Below are 25816 nucleotides of genomic sequence, written 5' to 3'. Positions count from 1 at the left end.
CTCTCTTTGCGAGAAGTGTCCCTTCCAGAGACCATGTAGAAGGCATTAACCTGCACTGGGAGAAAATAATACTAGTGATTTCCAAATTACACTCATTTTAGGAAATAAATAAATGAATTTGGCCAAGTGTAGCCTGCTTATTTCCCCTGCATTGAGATGCAGAGGTAATATTTTTCTGCCAGCAAGTATTGGAAACAAAATCACTTACAGCCGTACTTAAGGAACATTTTAGAATCTTCCACACAATTAGTTTAGTTACATTTCCAAAGCCCTTGCTTTTTCCAGTGCTCAGAAGAGTGGGGGAGGGGTCGAGGTAGGGAGGGCAGGAAAAATAGGGTCCCCAGGCCTATGGGGGTGTAAGCTCCAAAGTTAGGGACCTTAGCAGATACCTAAGACCACCCCCATCAAGTACTTCTGTCTCTGCTTATAACATTCCTCCCAGGTGCTCACCCTGCTTCTAGAGACTTTCCTCTAGGCATGGCCCAGTCTATTCTCTTTTCTGATAGGTGTAGTTATTGGGAAATGCTTGGCAGAGTAAACATTCAATGTTTGTCAATTAATGAAAATACTCTACCCTCAAGCATTGTCCTGGTCAGCCTTCTGAGGATGTGCACAGAGCAACATTCCTCCCAGGGTGACCCACAAGCATCATCCTTTCCTGAGAGATGGTGGAGGCGTGCTGAGTGGAGGGGGTGAGAATCCAGAGACACGCTCTTTCTCCCTTCTGCCTTGGGTGGCACTGAGTGGCGAGGTGAATTCAGTTTCTAGCTCAGGTTGGAAAAGCAGGAGTCAGATGACACATCCAAGGCTGAGTAAGGCAATGGGGAGGGGACACGGGCATGCGTTCCAGCTTAGAGGTTGGGAGCTGAATTCTAGTCTGAGCTGGGGACCGTCCTGAAGGACCAATGGTGACAGTTACTCAGCGCATATGAATCTCCAATTCCTCATTTTATTAAAGATTTATTTTATTTATTAGAGAGAGAGAGAAAAGGGAGAGTACAAGTGTGGGGGGGTGGGGGGGCAGGGGGAGAGGAAGAGAATCTCAAGCTGACTCCATGTCAAGTGCGGAGCCTGACCGGGGGCTCCATCTCACAACCGTGAGATCATGACTTGAGCCAAAATCCAGAGTCAGATGCTCAGCTGACTAAGCCCCCCCAGGAGCCCCTCCATTTCCTCATTTGTAAAACGAGGATAACAATGCTCACTTTATAAGATGGTAGTGAGGATTCAGTCCAGGAACATTTATTGAGCACCTACTTGTTTTACCCGAAACTATGCGATACTCCTGCCTTTAAGGAGTTCAAGGTCTGAAGAGGAGACAGACAGGTAAAGACCGGCAGGAATGTACTACTTGCATAGTAAGTGGGAGGTGCTAAGGAATGCTGAGCCAGAACCTCACCCAGCAGGCGGTGGGGGTGCATCAGAGCTGACCTCCCAGAGGACAGAAAGATGAAGTGAGGCTTGTCATCTGGGTTGAAGGAGATGAAGCCAAAGTGATAGGCAGGGTCAAGGTCATTGTACGTTACGCTAAGACCCTGGGTTTCATTCTGGGTGACGGGAAGCCACAGAAAGGTTTGGTGTTGCCACACAATTTGCTGATGTGTTGGAAAATACCTGGCACGTGGCAGAGTCTCAATCAATGTTCATTTCAAAATTCTGAGCTGAGATTACTTTTTTTTTCCCCCCCAGGAGAGTTCCTGCACTTCTTTGCTTTATGCATATGAAGAAATTCATGATAAGAGAGATTGAAGGCTGGGAAAAGAATACTAGAGCAGGAGAAGGAGAGGTGAGCTAGCCCAGGTTGCCCTGTCTCCTGTCTGATCTCGGGAAATTCACTTAGTATCTTTGAGACTCAGTTTCATGATCTGTAAGCTGGGTTTCACAGCACCCACCCTATCTACTCAGAGAGCCGCCACGGGTAACTCAATATCAGGGGCTCACTTTATATTGTTTGAGGCTCTGCAGAGGAGGCTGGGGACCTAGGATCCTAGGACAAGGAAGAAGTGTGAAGGCAGGGTTGTGAGAACTGAGTTTTGGGAGAGGGTTAATACATATCTTCCTGTACTTTGTCAACCTGTACCTCCCAAGTGAGTAAAATGTATGCTGTGTGCATCTCGAGACGGCTGAGCACAGTGGCTGAGGACAGAAATAGCCCTGCTGATTTATGAGCAAGAAGCAGATTTGCTTTGATATCGCAACGCAAGAAAGCCAGGTCTCTTAAATAATATGGCTCGCAGATTTACAGCTGTGCTGCATGCTCACTTCAGCGCTGTCTCTGACCATGGACGGTGCTTGCCTCTGGAAAGGCTGAAGTCAGCAACTTCCAAGACGCTGGGAGATAGATCCAGTGGCAGGAGCCAGTATACTGGGTCAGCTGTTTTTAGCAGGGGCCCCACTCCCTCCCGCCACTCTGTTATATGCCATCAGGACTCATCCTGTGTTCCCCACAGGCTCGGGGCTGGCGTGGGTCTTGTGAAGCCAGAGGTATAGCACAGAGGAAGGGCTGGTGCTTATGGGGTGCTATTTGGGGTATACCAGCAGGCCCTACTATTACCTCCAATGTCGCCTATGTCCATTGGTTTAGGCCACGGGGGTAAGGACTGCTGTCCCCTTGGGCCTTTTGAAAAAATGCAAGGATCTCAGGAAGCAGGGACTCAATCAGCCTCTGGTTCCTTAAAAAGAATGACGTATTTATTCCACAAACATTTAGGTAGCGTTGATTATAACCCAGGCACTGTTCTCAGTGCTTTATAATGATTGCCTAATTTTCCTAACAACCTTCTGAGGTAAGTCTGTTATAATCTCCATTGCACAGATAAGGAAACTGAGGTGAGTACCTGAGGTGAGTGAGTTGTCCCGGGTCCCAGGGCTAGTGATAGGTGGAGACAGAATTTGAACCTGGCAGTCTGGCTCCATTGTCTGTGTGCATAACCATTATGCCCTAAACACTAGCGTGACGTCAATCACAATAGCTGAGTACTGTCTACCAGTCATTGGACTAAACGCTTTTTACGCATCTCAGTTCATCCTCACAGAGCCCTGTGAGGTAGGTACCGTTATGATCATCCCTTCTTTGTAGAGGAGAAAGCGGAGCACACAACTTGCCAAAGATCACACTGGTAGCAAGTGGCACCGTTGGGATTTAAACAGAAGCAATCTGACTCAGGAGCTTGTTTGTGAAATGTGAATGCAGTGACTGAAGTTCCTGCCTTGCACATTTTGGAAGGGAAGTGATAAAAAGAGGGAGAAAGCCGTGAGGGCAACTATGGGAATAGAACTGTACCTATTCTAGTTTCTGCCAAGGGACGGCCCCATTGATCCTGCTAGGATCACTAGGGAGCCCATTCGAAGTTGGATGGATGAAGGCCGGCACACCACACCCTGGACACTGCACAGCATCACGAGGCGCCAGGCTCCTTGCGCACCTTTGTTCTTGGCAACAGGGGCAATTTGGCTTTCTTTCCATCTCCCACCTCCTCTTCTATCTCCATCAGCTATCAGAAATGCTCTCTATCTTGGGGTCTTCTGTCCTGTTTTTGATACCAATCCCACCTCTTCTCCTCCAGTGGTGGTACCTGAGTTTCTGACTTCTTCCTTGTACCTCAGCATCCACTTTGATGACCTGGGCATGGTCTACTTCTTGAAAGACCAGCCCTGCTCTGCTTTCTCCAGCCTTGTGAATGCAGGAGGTTTGGCTCAGACCTCCAGGCCTGTGAATGGGGTTTGCCCCATACCTGCTGTCAAACCTGCCTCGGGTTGATAGAACACCTGCTTTCATTCCTTCATTCGTCCAATGCGTGTGTATGGAGCTGAGAGAGCACCTACCATGTGCCAGGCACTGTTTTAGATGCAAGGGACACAGATGTATGCAAGATCAGTCCCTGCCAATAAAGAGCGCACAGTCTGGCGGGGATAAGCAAGTCAGTCATTACAGCACAGGGGATGAAGCAGTGTGATAGTTGTGAGTACGCAGCCTTATAGGAGCAGAGAGGAAGAGTATCTTAAATCACATGGGGTGTGTGTATGTGTGTGCTGCATGTGTGTAGACAGGGCGTGAAGGAGGTGTGGGGAAATGGATGGAGGTCTGGCTTTGCCACAAGCTGATTTTTAAATATTGAGGGAGGGATGAAGAAGGAGAGGGATCGGTGTTTTGTGATATAGCGAATGTGAAGGTTCTCAAGTATGGAACAGCATGACCGGTTTGGGGAGCTCTTAGCAGCCTGGGATGGATGGCATTAGGGGGACCCAGGAAGGGACCTAGGAGCACAGGGTGTCCTGAACGGGAAGGTAGGTGAAAGAGCAGGATGGGCCTTGGGCACTGAGCTCATGGAGATGAGCTCATCTCTCTTGAAAGAGAGCCAGTAGGAGATCGGCATGCTCACTGTCACCTCTCAGTGCTGCCCACTCAGCTGTCCATGGCTTGCTTGCTCAACATCCCTACTCTCTCCAGAGGCACCATGTTACTGTTCTCCATTCACTATAGACACACTGCGTCCCACCCACTAGACTGGACTTCCTGAAGGTGGATACCCTGCCTGTTCACAGCCCTGGTGGGCTCTGCTTCTGAGGTTCCCTACTTCTGGGCCATCTGAGGAACAGTAAGAAACCAAGGGGGCAGGTCCAGAGAGAGTGGGGAGGTGGGGAAAAGAGCTGAGGTTCGCGGTAAGGTAAGTAACAGGGACCCACCGTGACAGCATCGAGGGCCGCTGGAGGGATTGGACCTGGACCTTTTATTGAGGGTCAGCCATCGGAAGGAGTCCTTAAGCAAAGACATGACATAATCTGATTCACTTCTTAATAGGATCATGCCAGCTGCAGAATTGAGAAAAGACTGTAGAGTGGCAGGAATGAAACCAGGGAGACAAGTTAGGAAGTTGTTGCCTAATTCAGACGAGAGATGCTGGCAGCTTGGATGAGGGTGACAGTGATGGAAATGGCTGGATCCTGGGCATCTTTAGGAGGCAGAGGGAGAGAATTTCCTGCTGTCCTGGGAGTGGGTGGTGAAGAAAGAAAGGAGCCAAGATGACGCCCACATTTACGGCCTGTGCAAGTAGAACTGTGGGCTTGCGATGGCCAGTGATGGGCGGGACAGCTAGGTTTACAGCCTGTCTTTCCATGGCCCTGGCAGAAGGGTGGGGGGACAAGGAAACAGAAGGAGAGGCCCAAGAGTGATGGGGGGGTGCGGAGGGGGTGGTGTCATGGGCTGTGGTGCCCACTGCAGTGTCTGAGCTTTGGAATTTCATTACAAGAAACCTTCATTTCAGGAAAATACAAATAATGCAGTCACTTCAGTCTATTCTCTATATTTAGATATTTCTGGGCACCTGCATGCTGCATCCGCAGCCCCATTATATCTCTGAGAGGGTGCTGTCTTCTCTCGCCTTTTGCTAAGTGACAGGATTTACTGTGGCCTCTTGTGTTAGGCTTAAATCAGGCCGGGGGATGTGGACATTTTGCTAAGCAGGAACTCGGGTGCAGGGACTCAGTAATGAATGGGTCTTTCCACAAGCCCAGGGCATTTAATAACTTCCAGGTTATCCCCAAGTGATTTCCATGGGAGTGGACCAAAAATTGCCTATCAGTCTAAATGAAGTATGCCACCATTTCCCCCGCTTTCCAGTTACTTTTTAATTTCAGCACCACCTGCTCCTAGTTCCACCAGGGCTGACTCTGCCAGCATCGTCATTATGGGTTTTGTCCTTCTGTGATGTGTAACTCATCATGTCCCAGGCCTGTTCCTGCTCAGTGGCTAAAAGAAATATTTGCCAGTGTATCAGCATCTCTGGCCGGAGAGATGTAAAATATGGGCTGCCCTCCTCATATCCAGATGAGACTTTGAACCCATTGGCAAAAGCGTACCACATCATTACGTTGTGTGTGTGTGTGTGTGTGTGTAAATTATTCTTGGCATCAAGGTAAATTCTACCCAGGCCTGGTATGTGGAAAGAGCAGGGGTTTCAGTGTCAGAAAGAACTGAGCTCAAAGCCTAGCTTTATGACTTATTCAGCTGGTGACTTGAGGTAGGTTATTATGTGCCTTGGGTTTTCCCAACAGCGACATGGGTATGGTAGCTGCCTCGTGGGATTGCCGTGGCAGTGAGACAGCGTATGAGAAACAGCCTGGCGCATGGTGGGCCCCTGGTGCATGTTCGTTGCCTTCCACGGCCTTACAGGTGCGGTCTCACAAGTTTCCTCATCTGTAAAATGGGGACACACTGAACATCGCTAGAGGTTACAAGCGCCGGCTTTGGTGTTGGGGCACTTGGGTCTGAGTCTCTTACTATGGGGTTGGGTCTCTTACTAGTTGTGTGACATTAAGAAATAACTTAATCTCCTTACACTCAGTTTTTCACTTGAAAAACGGAGATAAAAATAACACGGCCTTCAAAAGATTTTTGTAGGGATTAATCCAGTTAATTCCTGGAAAAACGCTTAGGACAGTGCTGGGCACAGAGCAGGCCCTCTGCAGAATATTCGCCCTCGTTCTCCAGGGATCCCTTTCCATCAGGGTGCTCTTTAGCTTGCGGTGAGTAAGCTCCCATATCAACTTTGCAAAGTCAACTTAGGTACTTGGTTTCACTTGATTCTCAAAATACTTGGGAGGTAGGAGAAAAGTTTTTTTTTTAAGCTATCATTTAACACATGAGAAACGAAAACAGAGCAGAGAGGTAAACTGCACAAGGGCACAGACGAAGTCAGTGGCAAAGCCCAAGTCAGACGGAGTCTCGTTAAGCCTTATTCCCCATTCTCCCCACTGTATGATCTTCTCAGCACCTGCGGGGTGGAGCACACGGGCCAAGTCCCTGGAGCATTGTGCAGTCCGGTGGCCCGTGTAACTCTTGAACCTGTGACTCCAATCTCATCTGGAATGATAAAATCCCTGTGCAGTTATTGTGTAGGTATTTTACATATATTATTTTGTTAAATAACCCCACATTCTTTATATCCTTGACAATGATGTATAAAAAGACTTTGCAAACAGGGATATGGTTAACAACCCTAATCTATTATTTTTAAGGTTTACTTATTTATTTATGAGAGAGAGGGAGAGAAAGAGAGCAGGGGGAGGGGCAGAGGGAGAGGGAGAGAGAGAGAATCATCAAGCAGACTCCCTGCTGAGCACGGAGCCTGATGCAGGGCTCGATCTCACAACCCTGATATCACGACCTGAGCCGAAATCAAGAGCTGGACGCTTAACTGACTGTGCCACCCAGGCGCTCCCTTAATCTATTTTTTTTTTTTTGAGAATTGATTCACATACTATAAAATCCAACCTTTTAAAGTGTGTAATTCTGTGGCGTTTGGTATATTCACAAGGTTGTGCAACTATGATCATTATCTAATTCCAGAACATTTTTATCAGCCCCAAAAGAAACCCTGTAAACATTAGGAGTCACTCATTCCCTATTTCTACCCCCTGGTAATGACTCATCTACTTTCTGTCTCTGTGGGTTTGTCTATTCTGGATTTTTCATATAAATGGAGTCTTACAAGATGTGGCCTCTTGTGACTAGTTTCCTTCATTTAGCATAGTGTTTTCAAGGTTCACCAAGGTTCACCAAGGATGTATTAGTACTTCGTTTCCTTTTTATGGCTAAATAGCATTCCATTGTGTGGTCAACCACCTGTTGTTCATCCATTCACCAGCTGGTGGACATTTGTGTTGTTACCACTGTGGGGCTATTATGAATAATACGGCAATAACATTCATGCATACATTTTTATATGAATAGATGCTTCCTTCATTTTTTCTGTTTTTGTTTTTGAATATATGTTTTATTTACTTTTTTTAAAGATTTTATTTCTTTATTTTAGAGAGAGACAGAGAGCACCCAAACATGAGTCGGGGGGGAGGGACAGAGGGGGAGGCAGGGAGACAAGCAGACTCTTCGCTGAGTGTGGAGCCCAACGCAGGGCTCAATCTCACCACCGAGACCATGACCTGAGCCCAAATCAACAGTCGGATGCTTAAGTGACTGAGCCACCCAGGTGCCCCTGAATATATGTTTTAAATTCTCTTGGATTATATACCCAGAAGTGGAATTGCTGGGTTATATGGTTAACTGTATTTTAACTTTTTGAGGAACTGCCAAACAGTTTTCCAAAGCAGCTATGCCATTTGACGTTCCTGTCAGCCGTGTTTGAGAGCTCCAATTTCTCCACACATCTTCACCGAAGCTTGGTATTGTCTATAAGGTATTCATTTTATAAGGCCATATTTTTATTCTGAAAACTTTCCATCTTGGATACCATTAAAAAGATCACATTGCTTGGGGCACCTGGGTGGCTCAGTTGGTTAAGTGTCCTACTCTTGATTTCGGCTCAGGTCATGATCTCAGGGTCATGGGATCGAGCCCTGCGTCCCGCTTTGTGCTGGGCATGTAGCCTGCTTAAGATTCTCTCTCTCCCTCTCCCTCTGTTCCCCCCCCCCAAAAAATTACACTGCTCAGTTAAATAGATAAAAGAGAGTCTTCAAAGTTCATGGGTCCAAGAGGAAAAAATATATTTGCTTCCTTGGATTTTTTTTTTTTTTTTTTTTTTAAGATTTTATTTATTTATTTGAGAGAGAAAGAAACCACATGAGAGCGGGGAGGGTCAGAGGGTGAAGCAGACTCCCTGCCAAGCAGGGAGCCCGATGCGGGACTCGATCCAGGGACTCCAGGATCATGACCTGAGCCGAAGGCAGTCGCCCAACCGACTGAGCCACCCAGGCGCCCTCCTTGGATTTTTTTTTTAATGGCATTTTTAAAAAAAAGATTTTACCTATTTATTTGACAGCGAGAGAGAGAGAGAGAGCAAGCACAAGCAGGCAGAGCGGCAGGCAGAGGGAGAGGGAGAAGCAGACTCTCTGCTGAGGACCCTGGGATCACAACCTGAGCCGAAGGCAGATGCTTAACTGACTGAGCCACCCAGGTGCCCCATAATTCCTTGGATTTTAAAAACAGCTTCAGTGGAAAAGAATCCTTAATTATTGGCTTGTATTGTATATTCCTATTTACCATTTATTTTAACATTTCTCCTTTGTACCTTCCTGTTTTAAGACATCATTTTCAAGGGTGTGCATCTTGGAATGGATTAAGCTACATGACCCTCAGGTCGGCTCGACCGCCTATCGCAGTAGCAGTACAACTCTGTGACGTGCCTGGCATAATCCTACGTCATGTAGGTATATTAACACCATCTTTACAGCAAGTTTTTGCGATAGTTACTATTGAAATCTCCTTTATGTAGATGAGGAAACTGAAGTACAGAAGGATTAAGTAACTTGCCCAAGGACACACAGCAAGTAAGTGGTAGAGAAGAGACTCAGACTGTAAAGCTCATGTACTTAACCCCTGTCTACTGTGGTCCTAATTTTTACAAACATTGTGGTCTTGACTTATTCTGGACTGATTCACTCTCTTATTCCAAGATCTTTAGGTAGAGCCTCGATTTGTTAAAGTGGTTTCTTCATAGTACCAGGACCATAATATTACCATACATTTGAGTAATTCTATGAATTGAAACAATAAATATAAAGAAAATGCCAAGGTAAGGCTTTACGTCCTCTTCCAAGAACTCCTTGATCCCCTCATTCAGAATCATCTCTCACTACTCAGTCATACTTTGTATGACAATTCAGTCCGACAAATATTTTTGTGTCAAATATAGCAATAGGTATTGGGATGCAGAGATAAATAAGACAAGGTTCCTTCTAGCACTTACGGTAGTTTGGCATGCATTATTTACACGGTTCTCTGTCTCTTCCCTACTCCTTCTCTTTACTCCTTTCTCCAGGTGAATTAAACTGAAAATAAAATCTACATTTTAGGGTGAACTTTTATAACTTTTTTCTTACATGTCCACGATGAAATGTCCCCTTATCTCTCTAAGAGGAGAAGGTATGGGATCCACATTTCTTGTCCTTCTTCCTAAAGAATGACTTACCTGAGTGGAGAGATCGAGGAAAGGAAGGGAGCAGGCAGGTCTCGGCACCCTTCTCTCCACCAAATGTGCCCTCCAGACCCTGGGCCTCTGCTAGTTTCCCATCTGAGGAAATGGAATCACCGTCCACCCAGCTGTTTAGGCCCCAGACCTAATAGTGTCCTTGATTCTTCTCTCTTCCTCATCACCCACTCTGAATCAGAGTCAAGTTTGTGACCTCTTTCTCCAAAAATGACTCCAGATCTGTCCACCTCCCTACACCCCCTCTGTCCCGGAGTCTGTCTCCCACGCCACCATTCCCCCTCTCCTAGCTCCTCCTTGTCCCCTGCAAGCCATTCACCACACAGAAGGCAGGATGATACTTTTAAAACAGTCATGCTACTCCCTTCCTCAAAAGCAGGCAATGGCTTTTCATTGCACAAAATAAAAATCCAAACTCCTGATGAGGCATAAATCTCTTTGTGATCTTGCTCCTGGCAACACCTCCCATTTTTTTCCCTCCAGAAGTCCTGTTCTCAGGATGGACACAGTTTTTGCTCCTACACATGCTAAGCTTTCAGGTAACTGTTCCTTATCTCTGTCCTGCCAAGGTCCTTTGCCAGGGAGCAAATCGTCATCCATCAGGTCTCAGCTTAAATGTGAAGTCTTTAGTGGTGCCCTCCCTGGCTACCCTATCCAAAATAGATCACTTTTACTGAAGATGTTCTCCTTCTCAGCATCCTTTGGTTTCTTTCTTCACAGGGCCTGTATTTGCTCAGTTATTTTTTGACTTCATACCATAGCCTGTCCTACGACTGCACAACTCCCTTGTGCCAAGAACCGGTCCTCGGCAATCTGATGTGGTCACTGCACTCAAATAAAAATGCCCCTTTAACTGAGGGGCATAGAAAGCAAGACAGACAGACATCACTGCCGCAGAATTGTGAAGTGCAGACACAGGACAGGAAACGCTGGTTGTTGATGCTCATGACAGCTAAGCTAAATTCACCTACAACTGCAAGAAAAGTGGAAGGACTCACTCCGTAATCTTCTTCCTTGTCTATAAAGACAACAATCCCGCCTACCCTACTGGGGCTAAGGTGGAATGCAACTGTATGTGGAAAAACACTACAAAGTGCTGCGACTAGGTAAGATGTGTGTTCACTTGCAATGCTTGTTGTTGGACACAAAAATGCTTGTTACTTCAAGCAGAATTTGATTCCTTCGCTTTCTGTTACTGCTGCTGCCAGCCTACTACACATTTGCAGCAGCTGCTTGGGGGTGTAAGCCAGGCTGCCTAGGAAGGCACAGTGGTGCAAAGTTCCTCTCCTTCCCCCACCAAGACGCGCTCACCCCTCAGCCTGCCCTGACTTCTTGAAAAGCTGGCCTAGATATGTCCCTTCTCAGAACCAGATGGGAAGAACCTGCTCCAAATTCTGACCAAACTGGGAAGAGCCTCTAGACTAACCAAACCGAAACCAAATATGGTGCATGCTGCTCTGGAGGGCACATAGGTGGGCACACGGACCGACAAAATAAGACATTTCATCCAGGCTTTGTCCAAGTAGTTCCAGAAAAATGGTTTGGAAATTCAGGTAGCATTATTAGTCACTTCGGTATCTAAGCAGTGTCATAAATGAGAGCTCTAGTCAGATAGCAATCTATCCGGTCCATTAGAAATCAAGTTTTCATTTCAGTTGGGCAAATATTCGGTACTTATTCCATGTCAGGCTCTCTTCTAGGAACTGGAGTACAATAAAGAAAACAGTCAGAGATCCCTATCCCATGAGGCATACATTGTAGTGGGGGAGACAGATAACAAATATAATCAAAAAGTTAGGTGCAGTTTTAACTAGTCAGGGACAGTGCAACTTGAGTAAAGAGTAGAAGATGAGCAAGTAGCCATGTGTATATATCCAAGCAAAGGGCATTCTATACCAAGGGAGGGGTCAGAGCAAGACTGGAGTGGGAGCATACCCTGGGGGTGTGGGGAGCAGCAAAGAAACTGATGTGGCTGGAGGAGCATGAGCAAGGTGGGGAACGGTGGGAGATGAAGTCAGGGAGGAAATGGGCACGTGATCATGCAAGGTCTTGTGGAGAATCCTGAGACTTTGGCTTTTACTCATGTGACATGGGGAACCCTTGGAGGGTTTTTATTGGAAGAGTAACATGACATATTTAAAGGATCATGACTACATGCTGGATAGAGAGTGGGTTAGGGAGGAGGGGCATTCATAGAGAGAATGATTATTGGACTATTCCAATAACCTGGGTAGAAAGATGATGCTGGATTGGACCCAGAAGTAGACAAGTTTTAGATGTATTAGGAATATACAGCCAACAGGGTCTTCTGCAAATTATTGTGGATTAGTTAAAGAGTTAACATGCTTAAGAATACTGTCTCTTTTGAAGATTAAAAAAAACAAAGTTCCAGTGTATTATCTCATGTGATCCTTATGACAACCTTGTGATGTAGGAGGGGTTGGCTGCCTCAGTCCCAGCACTGGTGGTGAATGGTTCTCCTGGGGCCAGTCAGCATGGTCATCGGCTGAATTGGGACTCTCAGCATCTCAGTCCCAGGTTCCTCTCTTGTCTCTTTTCTACTGGCTGCTTTTGCCTCTGAGTTCTTATTTAGGTCTTACCCTCTATTTTCCAAGCTCCCACTGGACCGGCACCATCTTTAATGGCCTCACTCATATCCATCCAAACCTCCAAACGCAGCGATTCAACAAGGACAAACGGGAGTCAACAAAGGCTTTCTGGCTCCCAGGCCCCGAGCCTCTACCCCCTCTTTGCCTTTCATGTCCCCCTCAGGTGTCTCCGCCTCTGACACTGCTCGTCTGGACTGAATTCAATTATTTCTCGCACTCTCATTACAGTCTGACCAAGATTTATGAGTTGATAATTGTCTGAAAGTAAGACCACAAAGTATCATTTGTGTTTGGGGCTAACCTTCCCGGTGACCTTTAGGATTAAAGACAAAATGAAAAGTGTGATTTCTGCAGAGCCAAACAGGGTAACGTGATCCAACCCAGCTAATGATCCAAAGCCTCAGATTTCCCTGGTGGAGGACACATTAAAGCTGGCACAAAGGGGGACAGCTAATCCCGCAGGTTCATTTCACAAATTAATTTTTTGAAGGCGTCACAACCTCCCCCTCTCACTTCTGGGTGCATTCTGAGTGACGTTTTCCAAACAGGATGATGACAACAGCTCACACCTCTAAGACCTTTATTGGATTATTTTTACAGGCTATTGAAAAACACTTTTTTGAGAAGCCCTAATTGAAAACAGACCTCTCCCCCTGCCTGAGTTAGCAAATGGAACATCACAAAGGGTGAGAGGAAAATGAATTCATGGAAACTTTCCCAGGTCGGTGGGTGAGACCTGATCACTCACTTCCCCGAAGCACTGCGTGCACAATAATGACCCTTCCTGATAGCTCTTCCTCACGTGCCCCAACGATCCAAAGACACAAGTGCAAAGAAGACCCGTCTTGAGACTCAGTTTAAAGCTTCCAGCCAGCCCAAAGCAGTTGGGAGGCATTTGGGGTTCTCTGTCGGGAATGTGCAATACTGGGTCATTCGGAGTTAGAAGGCCACTTCCTAAGGGAAGAGGGGCAGTTGGCTTCTGTCCCATGCAGGGAATCATAAAATGAGAAGGCCTAATAAATATGAAACTGTGATAATGTCTTCCTTCTGCTCTGGCAAACTTGATGGTCAGTTCAAGTATTTATTGTACCAGGCACTGTGCTGGACCCTGTGAAACAATTTCTGCAAATCCTCAAGGAACTCGAGGGCTAGAATCTCCCCTGGAGGCAAGCAAGGACACAGGACTCTGCTCAGGCTGGGGCTGGGAACAGGTTGCGGGGATTTGCAGGGATTGGCCTGGGATCAAGGGGGACCAAAGCCACTGTGCTTGGAGAAGGGAGACTCAGGAAGTATGGACTGCTTATGGTGTCAAATCCAAGGGGTTGGGGCACAGGGGTAAAAGATGAAGACTGGAACTTCGTGAAGTCAGGGATCATCTTTGTATTTTCCATCATCGTACTCACAGTGCATCTGGTTCACCAAAAGGTAAGATCAACCATTGCTTAATTTCATGATCCTCTCCTCCCCCCATAGGCAACGTGTGATAATATCTCTGAACATGTATATTATTTTGGGCCAACTGTTTGAACACAGTCTTGAAAACATGCATTTATCCCATTTTGAGGGGTTTCTTCACTTTATTGTGTGTTTTCTGTGCAGCCTTTTTTTTTTTTTTTTAAAGATTTTATTTATTTGAGAGAGAGAGCATGGAGAGAGAGAAAGAGAGGGCGAGCATGCGAGAGCATGAACGGGGGAGGGGTAGAGGGAGAAGCAGGCTCTCCGCCTAGCAGGGAGCCCGATGCGGGACTCGATCCCAGGACGCTGGGATCGTGACCTGAGCCGAAGGCAGACGCCTAGCCGACTGAGCCACCCACGTGCCCTGTCGTACAGCATTTGAAACCAGCCTGACACCAACATGTACCTGTGTTGCAAGGCAGATGCCACCATAGATTCTGGAGTTAGGCTGTCTGTTCCATCTGTAAAATGGGGATATCCGTCGTGGGGGAAAGCAGGCAAAGCAACTAAAACAATACCCAGTCTATGTTAAATGCTCTGTAATGATTATTAAGTGCTCGTGAATGATTATCAAGATTATTTATTAACATAAGCAATGCAATCTCTCAGATATCTGTGACACCTTCCAGAAAACTCCTCACTCTTTCCTGACCCATTTGTTCTCTTTCTGACCATGACTTGGCCTCATATCAACTCTGCTCTACACCTTCTTTGTGGTCTGCTGTTAGCACTTTGTCTCATCTGTGTTTGGCTTTCAGTTCCCCTTAAATATTGGCTGGGCCCGCACCTCTGGCTCTTGCCAATCCAGATGGCTTCAAGTAAGCTCTCAGCTCACATCTGGCCTCTTGAATCCCCACCCTGCCGCTGGTGCCCCGGTCACCCCTCTGTCCAAGTGATGTCCGTCTAGAAGTGTGCTCAAGTGGGTTGAAACCACTGGTCAAAGTCAATTGTTAAAAGCTGTAGGAATTTTATAAGTTGGTTGTTAAAGACAGCCACTACTAAAACTCAAATTATATCAATCCCCAATCAAATAAATGATATTTAAAACAGAGTTAATAAGTACTCAAAATTTATTGCCTCCAAATTATTTTATTAACTTTCACTCTGATCCGTACTTGGGATTCTTCCGTCTGTTGTAACTATACGGAAGTACTATGTAATGGTGTATTACTGCACGCTTTTTTCCAGGTCTCTGTTCTGTGATGTCATGTTGCTAGCTTCAAACTGGTCATAAGTCTGTTAGGAATGTCACCTGCTCAGATTTCTGACTCTGGACACAGTAAGACACAGCCAGAGATGAAATTGCCCTTCAGCTGAAAAGATGCCTTCTAACATGCAGTTTGGGACAACTGGAATCTGTAGGAAAAATGATCTGCATGGTGGCAATTGGCATGACCTACATATTAGGACTTCTTTTCCCTTGGAGAGCTGGTTATTAAGCACTGACCTGCACCCCACTGGGTCCAGCTCTCTCAGCGTGGCCCACGGAGGCCGCTCAGACTTCTGCCATAGCAGTTACCACACTATTCCCCATTGCTGGGGTATCATTGTACCCTTTCCTGCTCTATGACCAGGTTGAGGGTAGGGACCAGCATCTATTCATTTTTGGAACATAGTCTCCCGTTCCCTATGCTGCCCTAACCCTAGCGTATTTGCAGAATGAAAACTTGAATGTGGACTTATGAAAAGGTGGTTTCTGGTAACATCTGCCAACCTTTCCCAGCCCTCCCTCTTGATTTGATCTCACAGTGTGACAAATGGAGAAAGGATGAATGGCATCAAGGACTGTAACCCCATTCATTCTTAGAACTGGAAGAGTTGGGTTTCAGTTGGGGTGGAGTTCTTGAGGATACTTCGTGGCTAATCTTCTGGACCAACATGTTTTGTGCCAGGCCGTTTCTATCAGTAGTAATTATGTTTTCAAAATGGGTTAGTGTGTGTGTGTGTGTGTGTGTGTGTGTGTGTGTGTGTGTGTGTGGTATAGCTAGGAAGAAGATTCACGTTGTTGGGGTATAGGAGGGAGAAGGTAAGAAGGTGGCTGTTTAAACATTATTTATAGACGCTCAACATGTTCCAAAGTTAGAAAAGTTTTCAGTGATCAAACTATTGATACAAACATTTACATTCAAGGCTTTTGCCTTAAATTTGATGCCTGCATTGGAATGTCTAAATAGTGAATAGCAGCTCCTTGTAACTGGGAATTGAGGAGCCTAGGAAATAATATATAGCCCTGGGCTTGGTACATTCATAAATTTCATATAATGATAACTAGTTAACACTTTTCAAAGAGTCCTAGGCAACATCCCATATGAACCTTTACATTTAAAACTCAGCCTCACACATTTTATAATTAAATAGCCTTCCAAGTGACTTATAACCTGGGGTTTTTCTTTTGCCTTAATAGACTACCTTGGCACCTTTTGGCATTGGGTGCTTGCCTTTTGGGAATAATCCTGAGTTCTGGAGAATAAAAAGCCACTGCCTGTACTTATGCAAAAGGATAATCTCCCAAGGGAGACCCAGGGGTCCTCCCTCCCCAGTAACCTGAAACATGGTGTTGGGTAAGTCTGTTAGGAATGTCACCTGCTCAGATTTCTGACTCTGGACACAGTAAGACACAGCCAGAGATGAAATTGCCCTTCAGTTGAAAAGATGTCTTCTAACATGCAGTTTGGGACAACTGGAATCTGTAGGGAAGATGATCTACATTTGCTTTAAAAATTGCCTCATACAACGGGTTGCTGGTTTTCTTTCTAAAATAGTCATCTGGATCTTGTAGCTCTAAGACTGTGGACACACTTCCTAGGTCTGAGGTCTCTCCACTAAATCAGAGCCAGGCATTAAAGGACCTTAGTGAAAATTAATGTACATTTATTGTTATTTCTACTCAAAATAATCATAATGCTAGCTAACATTTCTTGGAGTGTTGCTAGAAGCCAGGCGTACTCTAGGACCTGAATATGTATAACCTCATTCAGTCCTATATGAGCTGGGTGTTATTATTACCATTTCTATTATTTACTGGGAAGAAAATTGAGCCTTAGAGACATAAGTAACTTGCCCATGTCACACAGCTACCTAGAACCCAGGGCAGGGTGGGATGGAGAGGGTAGAGAGAGGACCTGGGAAGAGAATACATCCAGCACAAGATCCCTGCCTACGGGAAGGGAAGGTGCTGCTTCTGAGAACTTTTGTTTCACTTCTATGTATATGTGTTTGTAACTACTATGGTTACTGGGCTACCATGTAAAACGTATTTTTTACAGTAGATCAGTAGAAGAAGAAAAGTTTGAAGAACATTTTAAAGACAACAGGGACTCCCAGGTGTTTCAGCAGGGAATGGACCAGATGACTGGATCAGATCTGTCACTTACGGTGATCAGCCCTGGTTGCTTTGTGCAGGTGGCGGGGGGGGCGGGGACCAAGGCCAGCCAGGTGAGTTAGGTGGCTGCAATTGTCCAAGTGATGACTGATTTCCTCCTAATTGTGGGAAGACTGTCCATTGTGCATGCAAAAAATCTGGCCTATTCTATTCTCTTGAGAGGCAGGATGGCATGGGTACTATGAGCATGAACTCTGGCTCACTGGTCCTGAGCAAGGTCTCTAACTTTTGTCTGCCTGTTTCCTCATCTATATAAGGGGGATAATAGTACTGGCCCTGAGGGTTTGTTGTGAGGATTAATTGAGTCTGAACATTTAAGCCCCTAGACCAGGGCTCAGTACATGTTGGCTGATACAATTTTGAGATTGACATAAATATGGCGATGTTACAGTTATGGATTCATCTAGTCATTGTCCATTCAAGAGCTGTTGACTGAAGAGCCATTATGTGCCTGGAACTTTACCAGGCCTGGATATACAGGTCAGTAGGGGAGACAATAGGTGATGCTATAAACTAATTATGAAGACCAATGGTATATATTTAGGGCAATGTCCCCACTAGACTATTAGCTCCACGAGGACATGGATTTTTTTGCTTGTTGTTTTTATCTGCTGCCGTTTTTTCAGCAATTAGAGCGGTGCCTGACACATGGTAAATATTTGTTGTTAGATAAATATGCCAGCCACTATTCTAAATAGATTTACATGCAACAAAGCACTTAATTTCCCAACAGCCCTAGGAGGTAAAATCTCTTCATATCCCTATTCTAGCAATGAGATCGGTGAACCCCAAAGTCACTCGGCTAGTAAGAGGTAAAGCTGGAATCTGAACCACAAGCAGCCTAATACCCATGGTCCCTGCTCTTAACCACTTTGCTCTACAAAAGAGAGAGTGCATTAAAGACCTGCAGATATTCCAGTGGCCCCCATATGGGGCACAACTGATGTACAGACAAGGTCCACCATGTGTCACCATGTTTGGATCTGAGCTATCATCATGGGAGGAGATCCTGACATGATCCCACTCTGGATTGTCTGCCTTCTAGAAACCATCCAGAGAGAACATTCTCAGGACCATCTTTTTGTATACACCTCCTTTCCAAAGCCCTCCAATCCATAAAATAATTTATTCACCATGTGCCAGCACTGTGTGAGGAGGTATGGGGAAGATGGAAGAATGAGGTCAAGTTTGTGCTTTCAAATTCCATAGACTTCATCTGAGAACAATTTCTGCACATGGGAAGATCACTAAAGACACAGGTATTTGTGATGAGCTGTAGGAGCTCTGAGGTGGAAGGGCTACTGCCCTCTAGGTGGTAGGTAAGGTCTGAGATGGAGCTTGTGTTAAAAATAAGACAACAGACCTGAAAAGAAGTCACTTATGCTAAGCCCCATGTCATCAAACCAAGACTTAACTTAATTATAGTTTCGGCTCTCCTAGAAATGGAATCTTAAATCAGTCAATCAGGAAGCACCTGATCAGCACTAGTTAGGTAATCTGCCTGATAAACCCCTGTCAGCCCTTAAGGAAAGTAGCCTTGTCATAACCAATCTGTCTTTTTTTTTGCCAATATTTCCTTGTTCCTGCTGCCTTCTGCCTATAAAAGTCTTTCATGCTGCCTGACTCATGAATCGTTGAATAAAGCCAAGAAGATCTTTAAAGTTTACTCAGTTGAATTTTGTTTTTTAACACTTGGAATCACAAATCTCCCGAAGTGCCATGAGCTGTATGAAGCCCCCTCTCCAAAACTCAGTCAAGCCCACTCTTCTTTTGGCCATTGGTTTCTACTGCTCAAAGGGCCCTCTATCATTTCTGGGCAATTTGGCTTCTTGCAAGTTCTTTCTTACCAGCTGGAATCTGCCTTCTATTGGTAGGTTTTGGTTAAGACTAAGAATTGGAAGAGTGGATAGGAAACTCCAAGGAGGAGACAGCTTGAGGAGTGGACAGCATGTGGTACCTGGCAGGGAATACTTCTTGAATGAGAAGTGGGTTTTCCGGATGGTAGTAAATGTGAGCTAACGTCTCTGCTTAGCCGTGTGCCTTTGAAAAAGAACTACTATGGAAGTTTTCCCTTCTTATTACACACACTAATTTCTCCACCAAAATAACAAGTCCTGAAGGCTGACATCTGCTGGAAACTGTATCGTCTGTGACCATTTTCTGTGTGTAGGTTCATTTGGAGTTTTCCCTGTGTTGTGGGGAGGGCCAGGTAACTCTGCCTCTCCTGATTCCTCGTGATTCCCTGAACAAAGACTAGAGCTATGTTTGCTCCTTTATATGTTTGCGAAGCCCCTCGTCTTCCTGGCCCCTGGTCTGTGCTCCCCTGGGTGAAGGACTCACTGAGATGTCTTCTTCCCTCATAAACCCTGGGAAGGCCCAGCTGAGCTGAGAACAAGCTGCTGAGTGGCTTGTTTTGGTTCGTGGGGCCGACCCACCCATCATCGGGCCCCATGATTGATGCAGGGCCTGTGCTCTGGGTTATGTGAACTCGGGCTGTTTTCAAGGGAAAATTTTGGTCATAAGGCAAAGCCTAGCCAGATTTGAGATAAGTGTGAAAAACACATTGCAAAAGGAAACAGACTTGAAGTTTCCTGACAAGGGAAACATTTAACCCTATGTTTAAGGAGTGTGAGAGACACTCACACAGAAACCATGCGCCTCTGTGTGTGCACATGTCCCCACTGGAGAGCATGACTGAGTGTGTGTGACAGGAAGTGTGTGTGTGAGAGGGTGTGAGTGTGTGGTGTGGCTGTGTACATGTTTGGGGGGTTGGGGAGAGAGAGAGAGAGAGAGAGAGAGAGAGAAACGAACGTGCCTCAGGGAAGGCAGGGATATTAATCATGCTAAAAGCAATCTGGCCCCACGGGAATTTATAAGGATCCAACTAAAATCAATGGGAAGTTTTATGAGACAATTTTCTTCTTGCTGGCTCTGGGGATTGTTTGAATTCTCATTGAGCTTAGGGCAATGCTGGCTCACAGTTCCCCCTATTCTCACACCTGTGCATGAGACAATACACATTTTCCACGTTAGCAGCTCTGAGCTGACTCATCTCAAAGGGCTGCCATGGAGGGGCCCTGGCCTCCCAAATGCCTGGCTCTCTAGCTCAGGACTGCAGCATCTGCTAGAGGTCAGGAGATGTGTGAGGAGGAGAGTGGCAAGAGGGGTAGGTGATTGGTGCACTTGGTGGTGTCCTGAGAGTGGGAGAGGCCAGCAAGAAACACACAGGCCTGGAGGCCTCAAAGACCACCAGCGGTTTCTCACTGGTTTCAGAAGGTAGACCAGATACCTTGGCGGCTGGTTCTCATTTACCTTTCCCGTCCCAACATCCTTCACTCTCGTCAAAGCCATGCTATGTGCCCCATCCAGACCAGGCTGTGCTTTCATTATTCTGTGCTCTGGCCATGCTGCCCTCAGCTGGGAAGGCCAACCTCTGCCCATTTCTCAGCCTGATACGGGTCTTCTGATTTAAAACAGGATTTATTATGAGCTAGTTCACATTTCATTCAGAGAACAGAAATTGTTTACCAGAAACTCATGCCCATCACCCAGCTTGATGAGAGATGCAGACATTAGCTAAAGTCCTTATCCTTTCCCCTCCAGAGGTAAGCTCCATGGTGAAGTCAGATGTAATCGTTCCCAATGTGCTTTTAATCCACAAATAATACATAACATTGTTTATGTGATTTTATATTTTGCATCATTGTATGGATCTGCCCATGTCCTTCGGGGAGCTATTTAGCAATACCTAGTAGTTTTATTCACAATTGTCCCTGATAGGGAAAGATCTCACATGTGCCCAAAGCATGGACAGGGATAGTTAATCGAAAAATGCACAAGTAGTAATGGCTTAATTGTCCCTTAGGAGGCAAATAAAAATGTGCTGTGGTTCAAAAAAAACCCCAAAAACCCAAAAACCCAAAATACTAGATCGTAGTTAAAACAAACAAAATCTAGATGCATTATAAACACAGTGTTAGGTTAAAAAAAGACAAGTTGCAAAATTGTCTGCTCGTTTTTCATGGCTGGGTTAAAAATGCGATCCTTCTCTTTAATGAAGCATCCTCTGACAAATCCCATCTAAATGAAATTAATTGTTCTTTTTTTTCCCCATAAAACTTTCTTTCTAACTTTTTTTGGTTTAAGGATTACTTGTTGTCCTCTACTCTCCATTACATGTACATTGTGAACTTCTTAAATGCAGAAATCAAATTCTAGCCATCTTTGTATTCCCGATGTCCCAGCCTGACAGCTTATTTATCGTTGGTGCTCAGTCAAAAGTGGTGCAGAGAGACAAGTGCACATGTATGAGTTTCTGGATACCCACACATATTTCATGACCTTCTCATGTCATGGGCTATTTATTATCTCTGTGGTTCTAATGAGGAAACTGACTGCAGTACATTATGTCAAGTGCCTTGCCATTGGCCATTGAGGGCAGTGACTGACAAGATTCCAGGTGCCCCGTCTCTTATGTCATCTCTCTTGCACTGAACTGCTTTGCATTAGACTTCAAGAAAGTGGGATAATTTAAAATTTATGTCATTTGCCTGATGTGTTTGGAAGAGTTGGTTGAAGGCTTCCTTGGAACCAGGAGAGCAATACACAAAGACCCCTAGAGATAGGGTGAGAAAACAGCCCAGAGAGGGAGAGCGATTTCATTTCAACTCAGCATCATTGAATAAACAGAATTGCATCTTTTTATTTTGGGGAAGTGATTTTCTTTAAAGTAACCTCAACACCCAGCATGTGGCTCAAACTCATGACCCTGGGATCAGGAGTTGTGTGCTCTATAGACTGAACCAGCCAGGCGCCCCTGCATAAATAGAATTGAATATGCCTTATGTGCCAAGCAATTGTGTGAGCTCAGCCAGGTAGAGCAAATGGAGAAGTCACTGGGGAAGACCCTAGCAGAGCATGGACACAGAGTAGGCTTCAGTATTGGTCAATTTTGTTTCTTTCTTTAAGGGCAGAGTCAGGACTAGACCCCAGATCTCCCAATTCTAAGGTCAGCATCCTTTCAAGCGTGTCAGGGTCATGTAGACGTGCAACCAGGAAAATGAATCTGTAGGGAGATCATGCCTGAAATGCTCTTTCTGGTAAAAAATGATACCACGCTTTTTCGACAGCTCTTTCACGCTGTCATCCAGCCCCTGTCTCATTTTATGCTCACATGGCCATTACTCTCTATTAGCATACTAATAAATGTTTATGAGATTATACTGTATAAACTATAAACTTTTACATATTATTAATTAACCTCATACATTGGATTGGGAGCTCTTGAACATTTACTGACTTGTAAAACAGGAGAGTGGCATAGAGGGAACCCTGTCTACAAAACTGGTCTTATCTGCCCTATCTAGAGGCAGACGTGCATTTCACTTGTGTATCTCTGAAGTACAAGTCACAGGCAGCACTGTTTTTCTTTTTTAAGCAGCAGACCCGGTCTAACCCCTTGGGTAAGTTTTCTAACCTCTCAAAGGCCCAGTTCTTTTGTTTGCAGAATGGGCATAGTAACAGTACCTATCTACAAGATGCTTGGCACAGGGCAGGTACCCAGTAAACATAAACAGAAATTGGACCAAAGCAGAACCAATGAGTGGACATGGCGGGGAGTCAGAATTCTTTTTGCTAATGACAGAAAGATCAATGCCAGGTATTTCTAAGAGTGGATGGTCTATACTCCGAGTGGTGAGTGGTACGTTCTCACTGAAGCTGGGTGAAGGGATGTCTGCCTGGTGTGGGAGGGTATACTACATAAGGTTTCTTTTATTCCTACCATCCAAGGATTCTATGATTTCTGGATTTTTCAAGGCCAGAAAAAGGGCAAACGGGGAGTGATAGGTAACTCAGGAGTCTTAGATTCTCGTTTTGACTTAGTTGCTGACTAGTTTCACGATTTAGTCTAGATTCAGGACACGTAAATGCTGTCTGTGTTCTTTTATCTGTAAAATCACTGCACGAATTCAGTGTGACAATTAAAAGATAGTATAACTAAGAAAGCACTTTTAATAATATAAGGTGGCTCTTTAACAATTAAGTCGCTTCCACCATCTTTGATATGGAGAATTGAACATCCCTGCATTCAGTCTGCAAAGACATCATAAGAAAAGCCCAGACCTGGGATTCAGAGCCAGTCCAAACTCTGTCACTAATAAGTTCTCTGACTTCGGTTGAGCATTCCTGTCCCTTGCATCCCAAGTAACTGATCGTGATGTAAAATGAGGTTAATGAATCTGCTATGTCAACATCACTGGAGTGTCCGGAGAATCAGATAAGGAAATAGTTGTGGTTTAGTGCTTTGAACAGAAAAGGGCCATGCATGTGCAGGGTACACACAGAACACCTTACCTTATTTCAAATCTGCTATGTTCTCATTTTCTACTCCACCTGGTTATGAGCCCTTTAAGCACACAGCTGTCTTTTAGATCTTTATATTTGCCCATTGCCTAGTAAAGTGAATTCATTTATTCAGTACACATTTGTGAAACACCTTCCGTGGGTCAGGCATAGTGATTAAGTGTTAGAGATGAAAAAGATATGGCCTCTGTCTTCAAGGAGCTTGCTTTCTAATAGAGAAGTGAACGACACACATCTCCAGGAATAAAGCTAAAGGAAACTGATTCTGAGACTTAGCCTTCAAGGAGGCATTCTGTTTGTCTACGTTGCCACCTCCAGGGCAGGAAAATCTCCGTCCCCTCTTTGCTCTCCTGTGGACAAAGAAATGAGGGCGGCCGCCTTCTAAGTTGTTGATGGTCACCTTTCTTGATGGCCAGGCAATTATTAGTTTTGTGTGTTTCCCTGCCCTTGGATACGTTCTGATGGGATACATAACAGCAACTCACTCTTGGGGTCCGCTCACAAGGTGGCTGCATGCAAAAAATTGATAAAATGATTTAAAGCTTATAGAAATGGGTAAGTCCCCAGGGGCTAGAAGGTACTTTCCAACGAGGAAGAGGATGCCTCTTAAAATACAATTACTATTGATTATGGTCAGATTCTTTAATCTGATTCCTGCCCATTAGGCCCTCTCTTGTTGCTAGAAGCTCTCTCTTGCCCTCTGCCTCACGTTACCTCTGGAAGTGCCTCTCAAATGAGTCCTGTGGAATCCTGGTGATCCCTGAATAGCTTGTAGGTGTTATGAGAGCATTCGGAGGACTACTTGAAAGCTTGGCCATAAATAACCATTTTACGATCATGACATAAGTGGAAGGAAGGGCCACATCTCTCAAGTGCTCCGTCTCAGAATGATGGCAACCACAGCAAGGTCAGTTAATCTCTACACAGCTACTTAGCAACCAGAGGCTTTGAGTGGTGCCTGACTATGAAGTGTGTGTAAGGGACACTTGGAGCTTGCACGCCGCATATCTTCCCTTTACTTTGCTGATAGACCCCACTTTTGCTTTAGGAGAACTGTCCCTCACATTCTCATCCTGTACATTTGGGTGACCCAGGGGTACAGCACTTGATGTAGAGATAAGTCAATATATCAGTTCCATTTTCTAGTCATAGGGATGGACATATGATGCAGTTTGGTCCAATGAGAGAGTTCCAGGCTTCTGAAGAACCTACCAGAAGAGACAGGGTTGGGTGGTATGCTGTGTGTCTGAAGTTGCTAGTGGTCTAGAAGGAGACTACAATGGGAACCTGAGGATGGAGCCCTTGCAGGAGGGATGAAGCCTAAGATTCGGACCCTCATGACATCGTCATCCCGAGTCAAGCTGTGTCTGAAGCCTGATCTGCTCACATTCTTTTCCTAGCTTGAGCCCGTTTAGGTTGGCTTTTCTGTCATTTGCATCCAAAATATTCCTAATGCAGTACAGTGTGTGATGATTTATGGCATTTTTGCAATGTATTTTTTAATACTATATTAAATTATTTTATTTAATTTTTATGCAAGGTTAGAAGACAAGCTTTACAATCTTGTTTTATCAATAGGGAAACTGAGTCACAGAGACAACAAGTGACTCACCCGAAGGAATAAGCTAGTAAGTGATTGGGATAGGCCAAGAACATAGGGCTGGCTTCTGATCACAGAGATGGCAAAGACACATTGTTCCCCAAGCCAGATACTGATGGAAAGCAAATATAAAAGAATGCAAAGGAAACTATAGGTAAGGCTGATTATACAATACATGATTTGCTGGGAAATTTCATCCAAAAATACATGATTCCGGGGCGCCTGGGTGGCTCAGTTGTTAAGCGTCTGCCTTCGGCTCAGGTCATGACCCCAGGGTCCTGGGATCGAGCCCCACATCGGCTCCCTGCTCTGCGGGAAGCCTGATTCTCCCTCTCCCACTCCCCCTGCTTGTGTTCCCTCTCTTGCTGTGTCTCTCTCTGTCAAATAAATAAATAAAATCTTTAAAAAAACAAAACCCCAAAAAACCAAAAAACAAAAATACATGATTCCATCCAAAATTCAA

At 45.2% G+C, this 25816-nt stretch overlaps 1 long non-coding RNA gene across 1 annotated transcript in view; it reads left to right on the top strand.

Annotated features, from left to right (window-relative positions):
- The window catches only part of LOC115938733 (uncharacterized), a 145402-nt gene that overhangs the window by 31813 nt on the left and 87773 nt on the right, over positions 1-25816 (top strand). The window contains exons 3-6 of the long non-coding RNA XR_014144513.1: positions 1690-1786; positions 9041-9161; positions 10665-11050; positions 12560-13978. This is a non-coding gene — a long non-coding RNA (uncharacterized LOC115938733). The remainder of the gene's footprint in view (positions 1-1689; positions 1787-9040; positions 9162-10664; positions 11051-12559; positions 13979-25816) is intronic.

Source organism: Leptonychotes weddellii, chromosome 4, assembly GCF_054177405.1.
Source record: "Leptonychotes weddellii isolate Sample4059 chromosome 4, ASM5417740v2, whole genome shotgun sequence".
NCBI classification, from domain to species: domain Eukaryota; kingdom Metazoa; phylum Chordata; class Mammalia; order Carnivora; family Phocidae; genus Leptonychotes; species Leptonychotes weddellii.
The sequence above is the reverse complement of the archived record's forward strand: the minus strand, read 5'-3'. Positions and strand labels throughout refer to the sequence as shown.